The 22284-nt window shown below is 39.9% G+C and overlaps 1 protein-coding gene across 1 annotated transcript in view; it reads left to right on the top strand.

Annotated features, from left to right (window-relative positions):
• Positions 1 to 22284, top strand: part of slc8a4a (solute carrier family 8 member 4a) — a 78131-nt gene that overhangs the window by 10255 nt on the left and 45592 nt on the right. The window lies entirely within an intron of this gene.

The following is a 22284-nucleotide window of genomic DNA, read 5'->3' as shown; positions in this document are numbered from 1 at the left end:
TTACAAATGAATAAATAATGTTGTAATATTTTAAACATAAAACATTGAAAACTGATGTTTGAAATTATTTTAAAAATGAAAAGGTACCTTAAATGTGAAATTAAAACCGCCAGTAGGTGGCAGCGAGTCACTATAAATAAGTGAGTCATTGTGATTGAACCGAATCATTTAAACAATTGAAAGAAACACTATCATGTTGCTCAGAGATGCAAAACAGTGGCTATGTTTGGAATAATTTTTGTTTTTAGAAATAGAGCAAAAAACTGGGAATATGTTGTCTAAAACGTAAGTCTCTTAATATTAACTTCTTGGACTTTTGGAGAAAAACGTCACTCTTCTATATGAAATTCTATAAATCTATACATTTTCTGCCCCATATCTTAAAACATGTCATAATTCTACATTTCCAGTGAAAGAACGAACTACAAATGCGTATGGGCACTAGTCTAGTCCATCACGTATGCGCGCACTCTGCAAGTGTTTTGTTTGCTTTTCGAAAATGTACTCGTTAAAACCACACATATATAGCGCAGCAATACCATGGTAAAAAATTAACTATATGGTTTTTATTTCGTATTTATATGAAAAACAGTCGTAAATACATAAATGCATAAACACTAAACACTTATCACAAACAATACTGTAAAATATATTCTATTACTCCTTTAATACATTATGTCTATTAAATAAAATTCGATATTCGATATGTCTATTAAATAAAATTCGATTTGAATATCCCAAATGACATTTATGACACAATGCATGCAGTTAACATTAATGTTACTATAAATCCATGGTAAATTATGGCAATTTATAGATTTAAAAGAAAAGCCTTCTGACTATATTGTGCTTGCACATGTTTCTCCTGTTTCTCAGCGCTGCTTCATCTGGATTTAAACTAGTTTAAATCACATTTGTGTTCTTTGCTGAATTGAAGAGCTTCACACCGGATCTCACGGCGCTGTAGTGGTCACGTGACCGAGACTCATCGGAGGGAGCGAGTTCGCCTCGTGCTGTTGAATTCTGAGCCGAGTGAACAGCGCGATTATCTTGTAATGATGGAACTTGTACAAAGAAAATCCCCTCCACTAATGCACAGATAAATGGCATGATACAAACAGTGATAGGGAAATGACGTGTGGCCAAGTATGGTGTCCCATACTTGGAATTTGTGCTCTGAATTTAACCCATCCAAGTATGCAAACACCCAAAGCAATGGGGAGCCAAATTTGCGGTGCCTTGCTTGAGAGTCTCACCACAGTCATGGTATTGAGGGTGGAAGAGCGCTGGTCAATTCCTGCCGGACCTGAGACTCAAACCCGTGACCTCCAGGTAACAAGTCAGATTCTCTATCCATTAGGCCAGAACTGCCCTGTCACAGTGCTGTTGGACTAAATATCACACCACCTGGCCGATCAAGTTTGAGAACTGTTGTATACAAAATAAATCACTACAGATGAGAAAATGCCAGTCTGTCTTAACACATGAGCAAATTCTTTCTCACACAGTCCTACATAGAGCTCCCGCGGGAATTGGATCAACTCATTAATCTTGCGCTCCGTATTGAGGGTCGTCTCAGCCGGCACCGCAAACAACGGCAAACGCCCGCCCCGTGGCGCCACCTAGAGTCCTCTTCAGCCAGTTCAGCCAGCCGACAGCCCTCGGAGGAGGAGCCCATGCAGTTGGGTCATCTACGGCTTACACCACGGCAGAAGCAGGAGCGTCTGTCGTCGGGGGCGTGTCTATACTGCGGCAAGGGAGGCCACTTCGCCCTTCAGTGCCCGTTAAAGGGCCAGGGTCCACCAGTGAGGCGGAGAGTCCTGGTGGGCACGGTTCTCAGCTCAAGCTCTCCTGCAACACGCACTCAGCTGCCGTTCCAACTCTCCTTCCAGAGTCATTCACACACTGGACTCGCCCTTGTGGAATCAGGGGCTGAGGGGAACTTCCTTGATGCTACCTCTGCTCAACGTTGGAGAATACCGCTTCTTCCTTTGGTTAGTCCCGTATCAGCATGGTCATTAGCTGGCCGTCCCCTTACCACAATCACCCACGTCACTCCCAAGATAGTTCTTCAGATTGCTGGCAGCCATCATGAGCAGATTGAACTTTTTATTATTGATTCCCCTAAGGCTCCTTTAGTTCTGGGACACCCATGGTTGCACAAGCACAATCACAAATTGATTGGGTCGGTAATTCTGTTTTAGCCTGGAGTCAGTCTTGTCACGTGTCATGTTTGGGTGCTGTTTTTCGTCCTGTCTCTGTGTCTTGTGTTCCTCAGGAGGATCCCTTTGACCTGACTGGTGTTCCGGCGGAGTACCATTATCTTCGGGCGGTCTTCAGTAAGGCCCGGGCCACCTCGCTACCTCCGCATCGCCCCTACGACTGTGCCATTGATCTCCTCCCGGGCTCTTCTCCGCCTAAGGGTCGTTTATATTCCCTTTCAGGTCCTGAAAGAGAGGCCATGGACAAGTACATACGTGAGTCACTTCAGGCTGGGCTCATCCGCCATTCCTCCTCTCCCGCTGGTGCCGGGTTTTTCTTTGTTCAGAAGAAGGACGGCTCCCTGCCCCCCTGTATTGATTACAGAGGTTTGAATGACATTACTATCAAGAACAGGTACCCCCTACCTTTAATGTCTTCTGCTTTTGAATTTTTGCAGGGAGCTCGGGTCTTCACCAAGTTAGACCTGCGCAACGCCTACCACTTGGTGCGCATTCGGGAGGGGGATGAGTGGAAGACGGCATTTAACACCCTTTCGGGACACTACGAGTACTTGGTTCTTCTGTTTGGTCTTACCAATGCTCCAGCCGTTTTCCAGGGACTCGTCAACAGCGTGTTGGGTGACATGATTAATCAATTTGTCTTTGTGTATTTGGATGACATTTTGATTTTCTCCTCTTCTCTCCAGTTACACACCCAGCAGGTCAGACGGTTCTCCAGCGGTTACTAGAGAACCAGTTGTTTGTCAAGGCGGAGAAGTGCGAATTCCACGCTGAGTCAGTTACGTTCCTTGGCCACATTATTTCTACGGAGGGGATCAAGCCTGATCCCGCTAAGATTGAAGCTGTTGCCCAGTGGCCGGTCCCTGACTCCCGGAAGGCTCTGCAACGTTTCCTGGGTTTTGCCAACTTCTACCGGCGATACATCCGGAATTTTGGTCAGATCGCTGCACCGCTGACAGCCTTAACCTCCACTAAGGTGTCCTTCAGGTGGAACCGGGAAGCGCAGGTAGGTTGTCTCTGCACCTGCTCTGATGGTTCCAGATCCGGAGGCCCAGTTCATTGTCGAGGTTGATGCTTCGGACGTTGGGGTTGGCGCAGTTCTATCTCAGCGTTCCCTCCATGATGGGAAGGTTCATCCTTGTGCATTCTTCTCTCGTCGTCTCAGCCCTGCAGAACGTAACTATGACATCGGCAACAGAGAGCTGCTGGCGGTACGATTGGCCTTGGGTGAGTGGCGTCATTGGTTGGAGGGGTCAGCGCAGCCCTTCTTGGTCTGGACGGATCACAAGAACCTAGAATACATCCGTTCGGCCAAGAGGCTGAGCTCGCGTCAGGCCCGCTGGGCGCTCTTCTTTGCCAGATTCAACTTCACCCTCTCGTACCGGCCGGGATCTAAGAACACCAAGCCCGATGCCCTCTCTCGCCTGTTCGGTGCTCCGGGGGGGGGGGGGAGTTTGCGGCCGAGGCCATCCTTCCTGAGGGGGTGGTGGTCGGGGCTCTTTCGTGGGGTATCGAGCAGCGAGTTGAGGAGGCCGGTCGAGGGGTGCAGGTGCCGGGAGAGTGCCCGGCGGGCAGGTTGCCGGTGCCGGCTGCGCTGCGCTCTGAGGTCCTTGAGTGGGGTCACTCATCCAGGTTAGTCTGCCATCCAGGTATTCGGAGAACATTGTCTGCCATCCGACAGCGTTTTTGGTGGCCTACTATGGCCGCAGATGTTAGACAGTTTGTGTTGGCCTGCCCCACATGTGCCCAGAGTAAGCCGGTCAATCGCCCTCCTGATGGTCTACTGCATCCTCTCCCTATCCCTTCCCGTCCTTGGTCGCACATCGCCCTTGATTTCGTCTCTGGGCTTCCTCCGTCGAAGGGAAACACCGTTGTTCTCACGGTGGTGGATCGCTTTTCCAAAGCGGTTCATTTTATTCCCCTGCCCAAGCTGCCTTCCGCCTGGGAGACCGCCCAACTGGTGGTGGATCACGTCTTCCGTCTCCACGGGTTACCGGTAGATGTGGTTTCAGATAGGGGTCCCCAGTTCGTCTCCCGGTTCTGGAGGGAATTTTGTAGACAGATTGGGGCCTCTGCAAATCTGTCTTCTGGTTTTCATCCTCAGACCAATGGGCAGTGTGAGCGGGCCAACCAGGATCTAGGAAGAATGCTCCGCTGTCTAGCGTCCAACAATCCGAGTTCCTGGTGTCAGCAGCTCTCCTGGGCAGAATACGCTCATAACACCCTTCCTGCGGCCGCGTCTGGTATGTCCCCTTTTGAGTGTGCTGTTGGTTATAATCCACCTCTGTTCCCATCACAGGAACCCGACGCAGCGGTTCCATCCGCCCTGGCTTTCGTCCAGCGCTGCCGTCGCACCTGGGAGAAAGTCAGGAGGATTTTGGTCCAAACCTCTGGCAGAACCAAGGCTGCAGCTGATCGTTGCCGGTCCTCTCCTCCAGCCTATGTGTGTGGTCAACGGGTTTGGCTCTCTACCAAGGATCTGCCTCTCCAGGCGCCTTCTCGTAAGCTGGCACCCAGATTCATTGGGCCATTCCGCATCACCAAGGTGGTTAGTCCGGTGGCGATCAGGCTCAAGCTCCCTCCTACTCTTGGTCGGGTTCACCCGGTGTTTCATGTTTCCAGGGTCAAGCCTGTGTTCTCTTCCCCCCTTAATCCTGCTTGCAGTCGCCCCACCCCCCCACCCCCTCGTCTTGTGGATGGATCTCCTACCTATACGGTTAAGAGATTACTCGATGAGCGGCGCCGCGGCAGGGGGTTTCAGTATCTTGTGGACTGGGAGGGGTATGGTCCAGAGGAGAGGTGTTGGGTGCCGTCCCGGGACATTCTGGACCGCTCGTTGATTGAGGACTTCCGGCGGCATCAAGGTAGGCCCCTTCCTAGAGCGCCAGGTGACGCTCCTGGGAGGGGGGGATACTGTCGGGTCTCTGGGCTAATCACCTGTCTTTTTGGTGTGTGTGTGTGTGTGGGGAAGGTTTGAAAGCTCACCGCGTCTGCCTGTTTGTGTTTTCCCTGCCTACCTTGTTTCCCCGTTGTTAACCTTAATTGCTCGCCACCTGTTCTCTATGTCCTTCTAATTTTTCCCCTTTATTATTCCCTGTGTTTCTCTGTCTATTGTCAGACTGTTGTTATTCATACCAATAGCTCCGATCATCTAGCAGCTCTTTGAACTCTTTTTGAAGGCTCCTGTGTGTTTAGTTGATTCCTCTGCCCTTGTTCTTACAAGCCTAGAGCTCCTAGTAGCTTCCAGCTGTTCATCCCTCCGGTTCGGCGGTTATACGTACTTCTGTGAAACGTGACTCATCTGCTACTCATCCTGTCACTGCGAGTGAAACCTGTGAAACGTGACTCATCTCCTCTGTTTTGAATAAAGCCTTGAGTTTACCCGCATCTGAATCCAGCCTGCTTTCTCCTGACAACTACATTCAAACCTGAACTCAGAAAGCATTTTGTTTCACAAAACATAAAATTTCTATAAAATTGAAACAGAAATAACAGGAATGCTTTATCAGAGCTTAATCCTTCTGGGTCTGATCTGATTTTAACCTCTTTTTTCAGTCTTCTTACTCATTTTGGCTATATGGTTTTAGCCATACCAATTCATTTGAGTATGTCTAAATCAGTATGTGTGTCTGTGAGTGTAAATAAGTGTGCGTGAGTGGATTAATCTGTTTTACATTCTTGATGTTTTAGAGTGTAACCCCTTCCTTGCTCTCCACTATTTTTTACTGCATTGTTGTTGAATTGTTGATTTTACTTTACATAGTTGCAGTGTTACAATCACACCAGTTCATAGGTGTGTGTATGTGTGTATGTGTGTGTGTACGCACAAGTGTGTGTCTGTGCATATGTTGGTGTTGATTTTGCATGCTAGATGTTTTAGAGTTTCACCCCTTCATTGCTGTGCATTTTCTTCTGCAGTGTAGGGGATTTGTAGATTGTTCACACAAAAATTTCAGTTTTTTGTATTTTTTTACTTTTAATTTCCTATGGTCGACCATGAGTGTGATTATTTTTTTGCGACCACTTAGCGTTTTCAAATCATGCCCTCAATTTTTTTTGTGTTCACATACCAAGTTTTGCACCATTCTGGTGAAGCTACGACATATACAAATTCTAAATGTAAAATTCTCCAGAAGTGACCGAAGAACGCACAAGGGTTAAAAGCAACAAAAGCATATAAATCACAGATATTTCATCCTTTTATTTCAAAGACTCAAAAAGTGTGAAATGGACTTTTTTTTTTTTCTCCGGTCTGCTACTTTTCACATAGTCCACTATAAGTAGTTTTATAATTTTGTTTTCATTGTATTTATTTATTTATTATCTATTTTTAGTTTACTTTAGCTTTTTTTATCATAATTAATTAATTGATTTCTAGTTTCAGTTTATTTCCTTTAATTTTAGTTTTACTATGTTTAGTTCACCCAAAAATTAAAATTCTGTCATTAATTACTCGTTCCAAACTCATAAGACCTCTGTTCATCATCAGAACACAAATTAAGATATTTTTTGATGAATTCCGAGAGTTCTCTGACCCTCCATAGACAGCAAGGATATTACCATGATGAAAGTCTAGAAACTTAACAAGGAGTTTGGTAAAATAATCCATGCGACATCAGCGGTTCAAAAATAATTACTTTATTCAACAATTTGTCTCCTCCGCGTCACCTAGCCGGCATTTTGGAGAGTATCCACTAAACTATGTATGCTGTTCTCTGTCTGCTGTGCCACTCAGATATATTGTCTACGTTGTTAATGCTTCGATCTGAATGAAAACAACATATCCGCATGGATGATGATCAAAAATGTATTTTTGATCATCTATATATTATTTTACTGATTTACTATCATGGTATTTTAAATGCCCTTTAGTTTAGTTGTTGTTTTTTTAGTTTTATTTCAATTTTAAATAATCACATAGTTTTTGTTGACCAAAATAATACTAGTTGGAACTGTGTGCCTTCTTGTGGTGCAGTCAGCCAATCAGTGTTGTTGTGATGCCATTGGTCACATGACATTTACCGCTTAGGTGATTGGGGTAAAAATGTCTAGCTGCAGAACTGAGTGCTTACATGCAAAGATGGATGATTGTGTATCCACAATGTTCTACACTAGCTGAGCAGCTGCTTCTGACATGAACTATAATGATAAAGCATGACTTTGTATGTTTTACATGTATTACAGACCTCCTTTGTCTCACCAGTAAAAATCTGTCACACTGTAAAGTATTTTTGCTTTGCACCTTTGCTTTTACCCACATATACCATTAACCAAATATCTACACTGTTCCAAGGTGCACCGTCAGTCATTCTCAAACCCTTCAGAGCTCCTGCTACTCTACAGCAGCCCTGCTTATTATGTATTTAAAGCATTGGATGACTCTCTGCTGGTTCAGGCCCGTATAGACTTCCCTCCTGTCAAAGCCGCCGGGAGAGCGATGAATGCTTTATGGAGAACGAGAGGCTAATTAAACTATTGCGATTTGGATAAACCTGCAGCACTAAAGATCTGCCGCTACGTTTTATTCGTCCGTCCACTGTTAAAGATTACAGAGGGCACGTGAAGAGATGTTGCATGTTTCATGAATATTGATGCGTACGGCAGACATGCGGGCGGTATATAGAGAGAGCGCTTCATGACAGTTGTTAGGAATCTGAGGGTGGGAGAAGCTTCATGTTTTTTCAGTACACAGGAGAGAAGGCTGACCCATTTAAATGGCAGATTCGATGCGTGTGGTGCCTCACAATAGGGTGAGATAGCGAGAAAACTACTAGACTGAGTAAAAAAAAGGAAACGCGGGCACTCTGAGCCGAGGCACTGATGAGATCTGTTTCCAGCGAACATATAGAGAGTTATTGCATATAGTATAAAATAATAATTTGTAATATGCAGAAATGGTAGAGCCCTAGGGTTTGCATGATTATGGAAATGGTGTGTGTTTTTAAGAGTATATGTGCACTTTTTGTCTTGTGTATTGGGTTATTTTCATAATTATAGTCTTCTATGCTCTCTCTTTTTTTATTTATTTTTAAAGTGTTTGGATACTGAAGTAATTTCGTTCATTAAAGCTATAAGTTTTTCGACTGCACTGCAAACCCTCCCTTATCTCTGCCCTCAAGTATGAGAAGCTTCAAAGCCTGAGATTTCACTAAGATCTCTCTCCAGCTCACGTTGTGTCTTCCTCATTTTCTCTCTCTATCCTTTCTGCTCCTCTTTTCATCTGCTGTTCTTCATTTTTCTCATCTCACTATGCATCAAAAGCAAAAAGCAACACGTTCACTGATTATATAGATGTTCTAGAATGAAAGAAGATGGTGTTTGGATCAGTCCACAGATTGAGCAAATGACTCAGTCAATAAATCTTGGTGTGAAGTGAAGCTTACGAAGTAGCAACATTCTTAAACAAATGACTCAGTGGGATTTATTTTCACTAATCTTGCTCATTCAGTGTTTATTTTGAGAAACTGAACTGGCTTTCGTACAATTTTCCTCTTGTAGACTCCTCATGGTATTTTTATGAAGGCTGTGAAGTAGGGCTGGGTAAAAAATATTGATATCTTTATATCAATCGATTCACATTTTTACAGAATGATATAGATTCCTAAATCCCAAGTATCAATTAGTCTAGACTGTTTTCAATTAAAGGGGTCATATGACATTGCTAAAAAGAACATTATTTGGTGTAATTCAATGTGTTTATGCGGTTTAAGGTTAAAAAAACATTCTATCTATCTATCTATCTATCTATCTATCTATCTATCTATCTATCTATCTATCTATCTATCTATCTATCTATCTATCTATCTATCTATCTATCTATCTATCTATCTATCTATCTATCTATCTATCTATCTATCCTCTACTTTAAATTACAATCTTACATTCCATTAGATTAATATCCTCCCTTAATTCATATTTTTTAATTCAATTTTTATTGATGCTCAACCCTGCATGATCCCCTTTTTTCATTTATGTTACATAATTGCACATTATTAACTATTAACACCTCTGGTTATCTCCACAGAAATTATTTTTCTATGAAATCATGCCGTTGGCTTATGTGGTTATTGTCCACGAGTCCATCTCATCTCCTCCTTAAGATATAAGAAAAACGATGTGGGAATGCTGGATGTCCCCGTTCCGCCCTCAGCCAGTCAAATGAGCACCCGCTTAATGATAAAATGTGTCACCAGTGACATTAAAACATCCTCAGAAAAGACAGACTTAATTTTCTGCCAATTATGATATGCCCTGTCGAGTGAGCTTGAAAGGGCCTGCAATGTAGAGGAGAAAGGGAACAGATAAAAGAGGAGAGCGTATAAATGAAAGACTTTCACAGGCCTGATTGTGGAGTCATGGGCGGTAATGATGACGAACAAGCAGCGGTTGTGTTGTTATACATCGAGCTGACCTGCTGCTTTTCTCAGTTTGTTTCCTAATTAGGTCTGGTGCACTAGTGAGGTACAGATTCCACATGCTGGGTTGTGTGTGTGTGTGTTGTGATCTCTCACACCTCTCTGAACTGCAACATGACCGCCTGCCGCCACTGGCCCTAATTGATCATCATTGTTATGTCTGTTATGCCTGCACATACTGGCAATTGCAAACTTGGCATTTTAGAGAAAACATGTTCTTTCTTAATATGGTTCTGTTGCTTTAAATCACACCCTGTGATCTTCTGCTTGAATCTCATTCTTGCAATTAGAAAATACTTCATTCCAGCTGGATAAAGCCTCAGACTGCCACTGCACACTGTATTACAGGTCTGAAGAATTTAGGAAGAGATCCCTGTAAGAAAACTAAATTAAGATGGAGGGATGTCTGGTAAATATTGACTGCTGTGGAATGAAAAGGTGGAGGATGGATGGACAAATATTGACCGATCTGTTCATAATCATTTTACACTGAGAAATATAGCCGTGACTTTTATGGAATCTCACCTAAACCCTGTCAACAAAATGCTGCTCACAAAATCACAAGGAATAAACAGAAATGATATATATCTATATTTTTTTTTTAAGAAACAGAAGTCTATTTTTAGGACCATTAAAGGTATAGTTCACCCAAAAATGTGTAGATGCTATTTATTAACCACAAATTTTATTGTATTATTTTCAAGATATTCATCAGAAACCTTAAAGCGATATTCACCCAAAACTCATCCTCATGTCAAACCCGTAAGCTTGATTAAATCTAAGAGCTTTCTGACCCTCCATAGACAGCAACGTCACACTTTTGGAATTTTAATTTTGGGGTGAACGATCCCTTTAATTAAAAAAATATATAAATAATATAACATATTAAAAATATATATTAAATATAAAATAATTACTGGCTCCAAACGTTTGAATGAAGATAGTGTATATATAATAAATTGGGATAGTAATAAAAGGATGAGCCAGATGCAAGTGAAATACAGAAAAGTTTATAAGAATGCCTTGGGAGTCGTGTGGACTTATATATGCAGATATCTTAGCTGTACAAAGTGGATGGGGAATCCATCATTGCTGAGTTTTGACACTGCTTGATTAAAGACTAACTAAAGAAGGTTTTTTACTTCCTGTTAACCAACACAGCATTCAAACTTTTTGCCTCTGTGCTCCCTTTTCATCCATCTTCTTCCTTCCTTCCATTCTGACACTCACGCTTTGTTACCTGTCAGTCTGTCTACCAATTTCTCCTAAACTGTCTCTTTTTCATTATTGCCCTCTTTTTCTCTCTATTCCCTTAGCCTCAGGAGACTCAACCTGCCCTCCTCTACCTTAAAGATAACTCCGGGCAAAAAGACTAAAGCATTCATATTTTACCACCACTAAAAGCCTTAAGTGAGATTAAGGATTTAACAGACTCACAGCATATTTAAAACAATTCCATTGTTACATAAAGTTTATCTTTTCTAAATGTGTCCTGTTGTGTCTGAGCAGAGGCACTTCCACAGTCAGGCATAGCTGGAGGATTTGTGTTGTTTAATGAAAGTGCTTTATAGTTGATTTTGATGTGGCTTATTTTACAGGATATGTACAACATAAAACTCTCTGCTCAGAAAATGAGTTTTGAAAAGACTAAGGGGAGACCATATTTTTGGTGTCTAGATGTATAAAGATACAAATGGAGTGCCGTGAGAGATTAACAAAATAGTTTTTGGATAATATCAAACTGATGAATGACATTATACAGTACACTTTATTGGTAACACCTTACAATAAATTCAGCATTCAGGTGACATTAACTAAGAATGAACAACAATTTCTACAGCATTTATCAATCTACTGTAGGTCAGTGTATAAATATGCAGGAATTAACAATACACCACAGTATATTTATAATACATTAATTATTGTTAATTATATTAATTAATTTATACTGTATTTAGAATTTAACTTGCAATATTCAAATTGTCTTTTAGTGACTTCTTGAATCAATAGGTGGCAACTAGTCATTCTATTTATAAGAGAGTCTTTGAGTCAATTATGTAACCGACAATGAGTGTCTTTACAAGTGATTTACACTTTTTCTCAGTCACTTTGGAGCATTTTTCAATTTAGAAATGAAATTCTCAAAACTACTTGTACAACCTCCACATCATCTAGTCATTTATACACATCATAAAACCAGTTCTCATTCTTTTGAACAAGTTGCGATTGCTTTTGTACATTCATGCAATTGATTACGCACATTTATCTGCGGTTTCCTACATTATCATTTGCTAATTGCTAACAGTACACTGTTATATTGACAACATGACTAAGCGATTTGATTGTCTTATCCATAAACTATGACACAAGGACTTGTCATTCTGATGGCACTGACATGTTCATTGACACACATATTTATTTTTAAGAGATGAACTAAGGATTTTGAGCAAGAAATTGGCTTTTGCAGGTAATCCATTGTGTTTTGCTATTTGTACGAGTTGTTCTGAGAAATGCACTTACTGTTTTGCAAATCTCAAGGATGATTCGAGAAATGTACCAAAGCGACTGAGAAAAACTGTAATCAGTTACACAATCGATTGGTGCAAACGCACTGATTAATTCAGGAACAAATCATGGGACTGTCGTTATAAATAAGTCATTGAATCATCTGCACCACTGATTCATTCACACTCACTGATTTATTCACATGCTCCTCTATTCTGTGCTCTGTTTCTGTTGTGTTTCTGCAGACCAAATATCAACAAAGAAATTACAAACATTGTGTCTGGAATGTAAGTGATGTGATATTAGTTTATTGAAATGTATAAAAAAAGCAATCTCTCACATGTTGTCGTATACTAAATATGTGTGTTGACATTCAGTTGCAGTATTCTTGCACATGTTATAATGATAAACCATAAGCTGAAAGATCCTCATGAGCTTGTTGAGTCATATATACTGTAACTGTCAAATTTAACTATCATATATATAACAGTTTTGTTTGTGTGTGTTCATACGTGTGCAGATAGAGTGTCAGGGCAGATGTACTGAGAGCTCTGTTGTTGTTATGGGAATTGGCCACAGCTACTACAGTCACTGGTAGAATCCCCAGTAGGCTCCACACAGCAGATCATAAAGCCAGAGAGCTGAACACTGCATTTGTAGATCAGACTGGCCACACACACTCAAAAAAACATCTTGACAGATGTCTTTGAGAAGATCCAAACTGTGCATGTGAAGTTAATTAGATGTTTTTTTTTGCCAAGAACTGTTGGCTTGATGTGTTTTTCAATAATGATCTGATATGTGTCAGAATTAAAGAATTAAGACTTTTATGTAATTAGGCTACTTTATAAGCCCTAAGGAAATAAATTAACTCTTACTTTCTTCACGCATTTAAATAACAACCAGTTATTTTGTAGACCAGTAATTACTAAATTATGAACCATTTTATAATTCATATGAAAAGCCAAAATCGTTCAATACTATGCAACTTGAACTGGGAAAATGTATGAACTTTGGGGGGTTTTTTCAGTGACATTTTTTGTTAGGTTTAGGATTGGATTGTATGTTTTTCTACAACCCTTGAACTTGAACACATTTTATTCATAATTAAAATACAGTTTTCATTAGACCAGGTTGGTATAGAAAATATGTTCACCAGCAAAACAAACAACTGGTTATTAGTCGACATGAATGCATTTACAAAACCATTTTGGAATAATAATAATAATAATTATATATATAATTTATGCTTGTTTAATAATAAGGCTGTACATCAAACATACAGTAAAAACAGTAATATTATGAAACATTATTACAATTTAAAATAACTATTCTCTACTCTAGTATATTTTAAAATGTAATTTATTCCTGTGCTGACAAAGCTGTATTTTCAGCAGAAATAATAATAATTAATAAAGTAAGCATTAATAATATATAGAATACATTTAATAATAAATAGCTTGGTGAGCATATAAGACTTCTTTCAAAAATATGAAAAAAACTGAAATTATTCCAATCTTTTGACTGGTAGTTAGGGGAGGGCGAGATGACAAAATAGCATATCACAATTTTGTTTTAGTTTTTTTCCAGAAATATCACGATTTACGATTTTCTTGATTAATATCAAGATTCTTTGTCATGTCTTTTTTTTCTATTTTGCATGTTGTCTGAGCATTACAGCTGAACTAATTTCCCTATTTTAAAAACAAAGCTTTGCAAGGTAACAAAAAATAATGGCAGTCATTTAGGCCAAAGTGTGCAAAGATTAAAATCTGTCATTATTTTGTCTTTGTTTTTAAAAAATAAGGACAAAGCTACAAATACACAATAAAACAAACAGTGCTTTATTTTTTCAGTTACAGTAGGTGTATTTACCAGCAGCTTTCAAGAAATGTAATTGTGACGAGTGGGGCGGGGCCGAGGGATGTGGGAACACGAGTGAGGCCGGTGGAGTGATTGGGAAATCCGCTACACCTGTGACCCACCACCGGTCTTGAGTCCCACGTAGGAGATGGAAGGATATAAAACTGGAACGACGACAGTGAAGGACGAGAGAGGACCAGGCCTGGGCGTTATTTTAGGTTTTGGTTTTATTTTGTGCGCATCAGTCGTCCGTGAGGGGCTGGTGCGCTGTTTTGTTTATTTTGTGATTATTAAAGTTTCATTTGATTGTCCGCCGGTTCCCGCCTCCTTCTTCCCGAAGTTTAGGAAGTTTTATCATTATAGTGGTGCCGAAGCCCGGGAGAAGGAGGGACGCGCTGCTGAAGATCCCTCGCCGCTGTGGTGAATCTGCGGTGCCACAGAGCAGGCGAGGAGGATGCCGCCATGGACGCTCGAGGCGGTGGACTGGAGCGAGTTGCCGGGGACGGGCGAGCTCGCTGCCGACCGCCCACGATATGGAGGGACGGCTGCCGTCCGTGAGGGAGCGGAGGAGTCGGCGCCGTTCGCCAGGGGGCCGGAGCCTGCTGCCTCCGTGAAGGAATCCGGAGGAGCAGGGAACGGGGGACTCCTGCCGGCTGCCCAAAACCGGAGGAGCCGTCGCCGTCCACCGGGCGGCGGAGGAGTGTCGTGCCGTCTGCCGAGGGCCGTCCAGTGCCACCGCCAGGCACCGCGGAGGAAATCACCCAGCCGGTGGAGGGCCGAGCAGCAGTGCGTCTGGGAACCGGAATTTTTTTTTTTTCCTCTCTCCCCTCTCTCGTCTCTGTCGCTCCTCCTTCCATCTCCGTTTCTCTCGCCTCGTCTGTCCTACCCCCAGGTTCCCGCAGGTCCCCGTGAGCGGTCCCCCCCGGAGGGAGGGGGGGGGGAGTAGAGCGCAGTCTCGAGGGTACCCCCCGGCCTGCGAGGGGCGATGGGGGTATGTGACGAGTGGGGCGGGGCCGAGGGATGTGGGAACACGAGTGAGGCCGGTGGAGGGATTGGGAAATCCGCTACACCTGCGACCCACCACCGGTCTTGAGTCCCACAGAGGAGATGGAAGGATATAAAACTGGAGCGACGACAGTGAAGGTAGAGAGAGGACCAGGTCTGGGCGTTATTTTAGGTTTTGGTTTTATTTTGTGCGCATCAGTTGTCCGTGAGGGGCTGGTGCGCTGTTTTGTTTATTTTGTGATTATTAAAGTTTAATTTGATTGTCCGCCGGTTCCCGCCTCCTTCTTTCCGAAGTTTAGGAAGTTTTATCATTACAGTAATTAACATATATAAAAATAAAACACTATATACATCAATTATACATTGACTCTTATCAAAAAAGCAACTGTATTAAAGTTCTTCAGTCAAGAGCCTTGAGAATTTTTCTCTGTGGGTTTTGTTTTATTACCATTATAGGGATAGCTCACCCCAAAATGACAATTCTGTCATTATTTGCTCACTCACGAGTTTTGTTTGTTTGTCTGGGGTGTGGTTAGTTTCAAGTGAATGCTCAAAATATTTTTTTTGGGTAATACTTTACTATAATGAACTAACACTTTAATACACTTTAATGCATTAACTAACATTAACTAATGTAACCTTATTGTAAAGAGTTTAATAATTTTTTTTATTAAAGCATAAGCCCATACATTCACAAAAACACTGTTAAATAATAAAAAAAAGCAAGCAGGTGTGTATGATTTGGCATGGCAGCCAATACAAATTATTAATAACCGTTTCCATAAATCTTGCATTTGGACCAGGCTTGGTAGTAGAATCACATCACTCTGTGCTTCTGAAATTATTATCTTTTTCTATTTAGTGTAGTAGTTGACGTACGTGGCCTCTTGGCAAGCTTGAAAAACACAAGTTTTATTTGAATTCCGAATATATTATTGTCTACAGCAAGGGAGTGCTCCCTTGAAATTTATTAAAAACTGTCAATCATTCATCACAATCTCACAAAGTTCAGTTTTAACCAATGAATGTGACCACACAATTACATTTTTAATGAAGTTACGAGCATGATAGAACTCAGCAACAAACATGTCTGTTGCTCACCTCTGCGATAACGCATTGTAAAATAATTTTAGGCTTTCCAAAGCAGAAGGGAAGATGCACTGGATTGTTTGCAAAATCTATTTTGCTATGCTATTATTATGAAGAAAACAGATCCTAGACCAGGAGTTATGGGCAGCTTTTCCAATCTAAAATCAATTAGTTAGACTATTATACACTATGAGTTAGAATATTATACACGTTAAACTAAAGTCTGAACATCCCCCTCGTTCTGGAAAGAGGGCACAGGGATGTCCGCGGTGGGGGGCGAAGCCCCCTCTGGAGCCGGGCCTGCCCCACTATCAAAGTCAGCAGGGACCAACTACTGGTTGCCCACATTTTTCAAAATATCTTCTTTTGTATTCAGCACCAAGGGCGTAGCAAGCTTTTCAAAAGTGCGGGGGATGGATGTGGTTTGTTTATAAACAATAAAAACTATAAATACAGTGACAGAGGGGTACAAAATGCAGGGCTTAAAGTTCTCCGGCACTGTGCCGGATTTCCGGCTTAAAAAAATAATCCTACATTTAAAAAAAAAAAAGAAATCAGAAAAGGGGAGAAAAAAAAAACGCCCACACAAAGCTTTTTCTCTGGTGGTATAAATAATGTAACAATTTACTGTTTTTAAACATTAAAATAATATACACTTTTCTTTCATAGTTCTTCAACAGGTATGCAAACAATGTCATATTTCTCACTTTTTTCTCCTCAACTGGTAACATTACAATCAAACACAACAGGTAAGTATCCACAAAAGTATTCATCTAATCAACAAACATTGCTCAAAATATCAAAATCAGTTGCACTGGCAATGAACCCAATAAATACACTGCTTAACAATGGCAGTTTGTCCCCCCTCCTCATCAATTCCCTGCCTTCTTCATCACAGTTATGTCATACATTGCATGCCACATAATGTTACATAACCGAATTTAGCTAGCTGCTGAACAATATCCAAATAATAGCAATTAGCATTAGTCTAAAATACGAAATATAATACCGAAAACACTCGACATGTCAACAAAACGATAACAGAACATCTTCCCAAACACATATCAAGCTCATTTAAAAACCTCGAAAGCATAAACACTCATTAAAAGTACCTGGAAAAGGGAGATGTAAATAACCATAACCATAAGTTCCTGCCTCCTCAGCACGAGCTGACCGATAACACCCCAAGAGAGGCGGGACTTAAGGCAGAACAGCCAATCATCAGCCGGTCACACTCAAAGCCGGTGTCATGTTTGAGAGGGAGGTGGAAAGGAGGCAGCCGCAGCGAGCGCAGAGCGGCCAGAGAAACGGAGGAGCGACTGTAGTAAGGCGTTTGTGCAAAACTGTGGAAAAACTGCAGAAAACGTGCGGGTGTTGAACCCTCTCACCCCCCACGGGTGCGACGCCCCTGTTCAGCACAATAAATAAATAAATACTGATTTGGTACAACATGTGAGTGAATAAATAATGACAGAAATATTTTTTGTGGGTGAACTATCCCTTTAATGACAATAGGCAGCAGCGTGTGGCCATGGGGTCTTGGAGCTAAAATGCCCTTAATTAGACAAAAATGCCCCTGCACAATTGAGTTTATCGCGGCAATAAATTAGATTAAGTTTGCTCATATTTGCACCAATTTGCACCATTTTGTTTTTTAAGTATTTTTACGATTATGCTGAGCTTAGGAATGCAATGGCCAATCAGAGGCATTCAGATGAGTCATCCTGAGTTGTGTGTGCGTGCATCGTAATTCAGACACTTGTGAATTCTCTCATCATAAACAACAAGCGCAGAGGTACGTAAAAAGTACGTAATAGATCAATTTCACAGTGTAGACAGCTTTGGAGATTACAGTATAACGATAGTTATGTTTTTTTTTTTTTTTTTGTGATTGCTTGAACTCTCCATAGATCAAGGTTAGTGATAATGTTATTCGCGTACTTTCTGTATATAATGTAGGCTATTCGCTGTTTGATGTTGAATTGGAACGCTGCAATTATCAATTTCGAATGTTTTTATTAAATTGTAATCACGTTAAATACAAATTCAGTTGCATTAAACATATTTTATGACATCCATATCTGGTTCTTGTCTAAAAAAGACGTATTTATTATGGTTGTAGTTAATACATTTGGCTGGTTCACCCTCTGTCTATGATCGGCAGCATTCTTGTGTACTGTTCCTTTAAGACCTGCACGCATCCGTTTTTCTCTCAACAGCCAGAAAATTCTTATATTCATCTCCTACATCATCAGAGACCATGAATTATTATGCTGTTGTAGTCAGTGTGTTCATGAATCCTTTAGGCCATCAAGAGTAGCTCATACTGTGTTGTGTGTTCCTTTTCCGCAGGCTTGCTCATATAACTGAGGGCTTTGTATTGCTGCTCGCTGCTCTGTTTGCCTCGTGCCCCACCACTAAACATGCTGCTGTGATGTGGATGCTCTGCATATGCCAATTAATGCAATCAGACTCTTGATTGATGTGTCCATAGATCCCTCTAACACTCTGCCTGCAGGATCGCAACTGCAGCCGTCCTGCTGCCATGCAGCGCTGTGATCTGTTTTGCTGCTCAAGCTGACTGCAGGCTGATAGCTTTGCATGTTGTTCAGAGCTCCATTTGCTTGCTTGCTTGCTCCGTCATGGGAAATTAATAAGATACAGTCCAAATGGTGTGTGAGATATGCCCTCATCTTTGATGGGCACTATTGGCTAAGAGCTTGCACTAAGGGCTCAGGGAACAGCCTTGATGCTATTTATAGGCCTTGCATCGTGTGTGGCAATAGTGGGGGAGCATGCTTGATGCCAAGTGCATGATTTGTGCCCATGGATGTGTGGAAGGGGCAGGGTGAACATGCTTATGTCATCAAATCGTTAAAAGAGTGCTGAGAAAGGTCACTTAATGTTTGTGAGGGGCTGTCAATTGATTAAAAAAATTCTGTTGAATTAATTATACGATTACATGCCAATTAATAAACCTTAGTTAATCACATACACCAATATTTGCTGATAAAAGCACTTAATGAAGATAATTGAATGCCATTATGGCTTTATATGCCTTATTATAAGTATTATAAGTATCTTATTTTTACTAATCTTATTTTGAAATATGGAAGTAAGCTATTTTCAAAATGTGCAAGACTTCAGATACATTAGCTGCTATAGGTATGAAGATAAAGTAAGAATAATTAAGTGCAGTAAATGGTAAAACTACAAATCAGTATGTTTATTATGATAATAAATTAAAGTAATTTTATAACAAAAACCAGTATGGAATATCAAGCAGCATAATGAGCTTGGACAGGTAAAATAACTGAAAGTTGATGACATTGGAAGCCATGCATATTAAATTACAAATGGTTGCACCTGCTTAAAAATTAATTAATCTAATGTGTTTATCTATAAGCCCTAGTAGATATAAGGGCCTATCACATTCAGATTCTGTGCTTATTGAATTCTGGGAATGTAAAGTGCCCTAGAATGATATTTGCTGTTTTTCCAGCTTAATCACGTTAATCATACATATTTGTACATACTACATTATTTAAAAAAAAATTATGCTTGTATATGCTCTGAAACTGATGCATAGCTTTAGAAACATGCAAGCATTTTTTTTTTTATAAAGAAGTCTCTTGTGCTCTTATTACATTTATTTGATAAAAATAAAATAAAAAACAGCAATATTGTGAAATATTATTACAATGTAAAATAACTGTTTTCTATTTTAATATATTTTCAAATGTAATTTATTCAGTTCAAAGTGAAAGTTTTAGCCTTAATTACTCCTTTACTCCAGAAAAAAAAAATTTGTAATAGTAAGATAATAATATCATTAAGGATAGCGGTTGTCTATTTCTATATGTATTTCAACTGGTCTTAATTTTTTTCATTAATTGCATTAAAATAAAATGTACATTATATATATATTTTAAATATATTTATTGAACATTTTCCAACTTAAGACACACATGAATATAGAACATAATCATAATAATAAATCAATTAATTAATTAAAAAGGGGGAGTCAGACTTATCCTAGGCCACGTAATCAAATTATATTATCATTATATTATATTAGCATTATATTAACATGAGGTGTGATTGCATCCTTGTGTAAATTAGCAATGGTGACACTCAAGGCCAAATGCAACAATCATACACGTGTGACTCCAGCTCTAATAAATAAACCAACCCCAAACTTTTGAATGAAAGCATAAATTATCATTTTTCTTTGGATTTTTAGTGTGTATCTGCATAACTCCTGTATTCATTTCCTGATTCAGTTCTTTTTTTTCTTGTAGACCCCATATTTCAGTGTAATATAGAACTGTATGCAATATATGATATAAGTCACACTTTCAAAATAGCTTGCACACATATTGAAGCTGATATATTTCATTCTGTGTTTAAGGATGCCATTATCCAGACTGAACAGACATCTGTGTTCCCGACATCTGCACTGTAAATCAAATTACTTGGGCTTCCTTAAAAAAGCATGCAAACCGATTGCCTTGAAAAAACGAAGTAAATTTAAATAAGATTAGTATGTTGTACTGACAAATGCTTAGTTAGTATAGTTTACTTAGATGAGAGTTCTAGTAACTAAAAAAGAACTGTACTTGATCCTTTAATTTAGGTTTACTCATGACTCAGTACAGCTACTAACTGACTCCCAGAGTGGATTACAGCATAATAAATTATGCAGTTGCTTTGTTTTACAGATGTTGCTTTTATTTCCCAATTTTATTTGCTGTCTTGTGTCAGTAGTAGCACAACAAAAACAGCAAATAAAATGGTTATTGTTACAATTAATACAAATAAATGAAATTTAATTGTTACCATTGTTGTGATTCCCGTGCTGAATGATTAAGTCAGTGTGTGACTTCAGTATATTACCACAATTTGTTTAAGGATTATATTAACCCAGTTATAAACCTTTCAAGATATTTATGAAAAATAATTTTTACAAAAGCTCATAGATAAACACAAGCACGAAAAAAAACCCCCCCAACTTTATTGCTTTAATTAGAAGATAGATTAGGTTCTAAAAGCAGCCCATTTATTACTTTTCTTCCCTTGAAACCAAATTACTCTGATTTCATATTGCATTGCTGCTTAAACAGGAAGCAAATCATAATCATTTAAAAGAAGTTCCAATTGCCCAACCAAAAGGAAAGGCTAATCACTTTAACTTTAATTAATTTTTTTATAATTAAAAAAATAAAAAATAAATGATCTCTCAAATATTTCAAGATGACTTTGGGAAATGAATCGAGTGAATGCAACTAGTGAAAGATAACTACATACATGGAGGAAAGGAATGAAAAGTCTATTAAAGGGTCTTTACAAAGACCCTCCTTCTGACAAGCGCAGTCTGCTCTGATTGGCCAACAGATCCAGTGCATTGTGATTGACAGAACACCACAAGCACTCGTTGGAAATGCCCTTTGCATAATCGCGAGGTTCATCTTTCAAAATAAATGTAAAGACAGTTAATAATGTCCTTAATTTTACCATACGTTCAAGCCCGAAAGGGGAACAGAGTGGCCTGACAGACACAGTGAAAAAGACTGTGACTCCACTGTGTAACCCTGTCTCTCTTGTAATACTCCAAAGAGAAATGAAACACTGAAATCACATCATATGAGCCCTTTAAGACTTATTTCAAGATCTTCTGTTGTTATGTTGCAAATTACCAACATATTAGTTCACTGCTACCTCTCACTGGTTTATTAATGTCATTGGTTCATTTGTGGCTATTTGAATATTTTATGTAAGTGTCACTCAAAACAGTAAGTAAATTGTTTTATCTGCCTTGAAAGTAGCTGTAATTTAATAAAACCTAGACCCTAGACCTAAACCCATTTACATACTATGTTGCTAAACAGGCAGCTACCGGTATGTTGAAGCAGGCATTGATCTTCTTCTGCGGAGGCAGTGTTTAACTACACTATTTAGTCATAGAGTTGTACATTCTAACAAGAGTTTTGAGTTCTGAAAAATACATTATGTTTTTATAGTAGTGCAACCTCTTATATGTTAAAAGATAAATGGAATTTTGATGTCTCAGTTCATAACCTTTAATTTAGTTATTTATATTTAGTTTGAGTCCCACCAGTCATTTCTTTCTCCCTGTTCCAGCACACAAATCACTATCATCCCACTGTCACCCAGCAATTCAAAGC

This window comes from Carassius carassius, chromosome 36 (genome assembly GCF_963082965.1).
Source record: "Carassius carassius chromosome 36, fCarCar2.1, whole genome shotgun sequence".
In the NCBI taxonomy this organism is placed as follows: Eukaryota; Metazoa; Chordata; class Actinopteri; order Cypriniformes; family Cyprinidae; genus Carassius; species Carassius carassius.
This window is presented reverse-complemented; position numbering and strand designations above follow the sequence as displayed.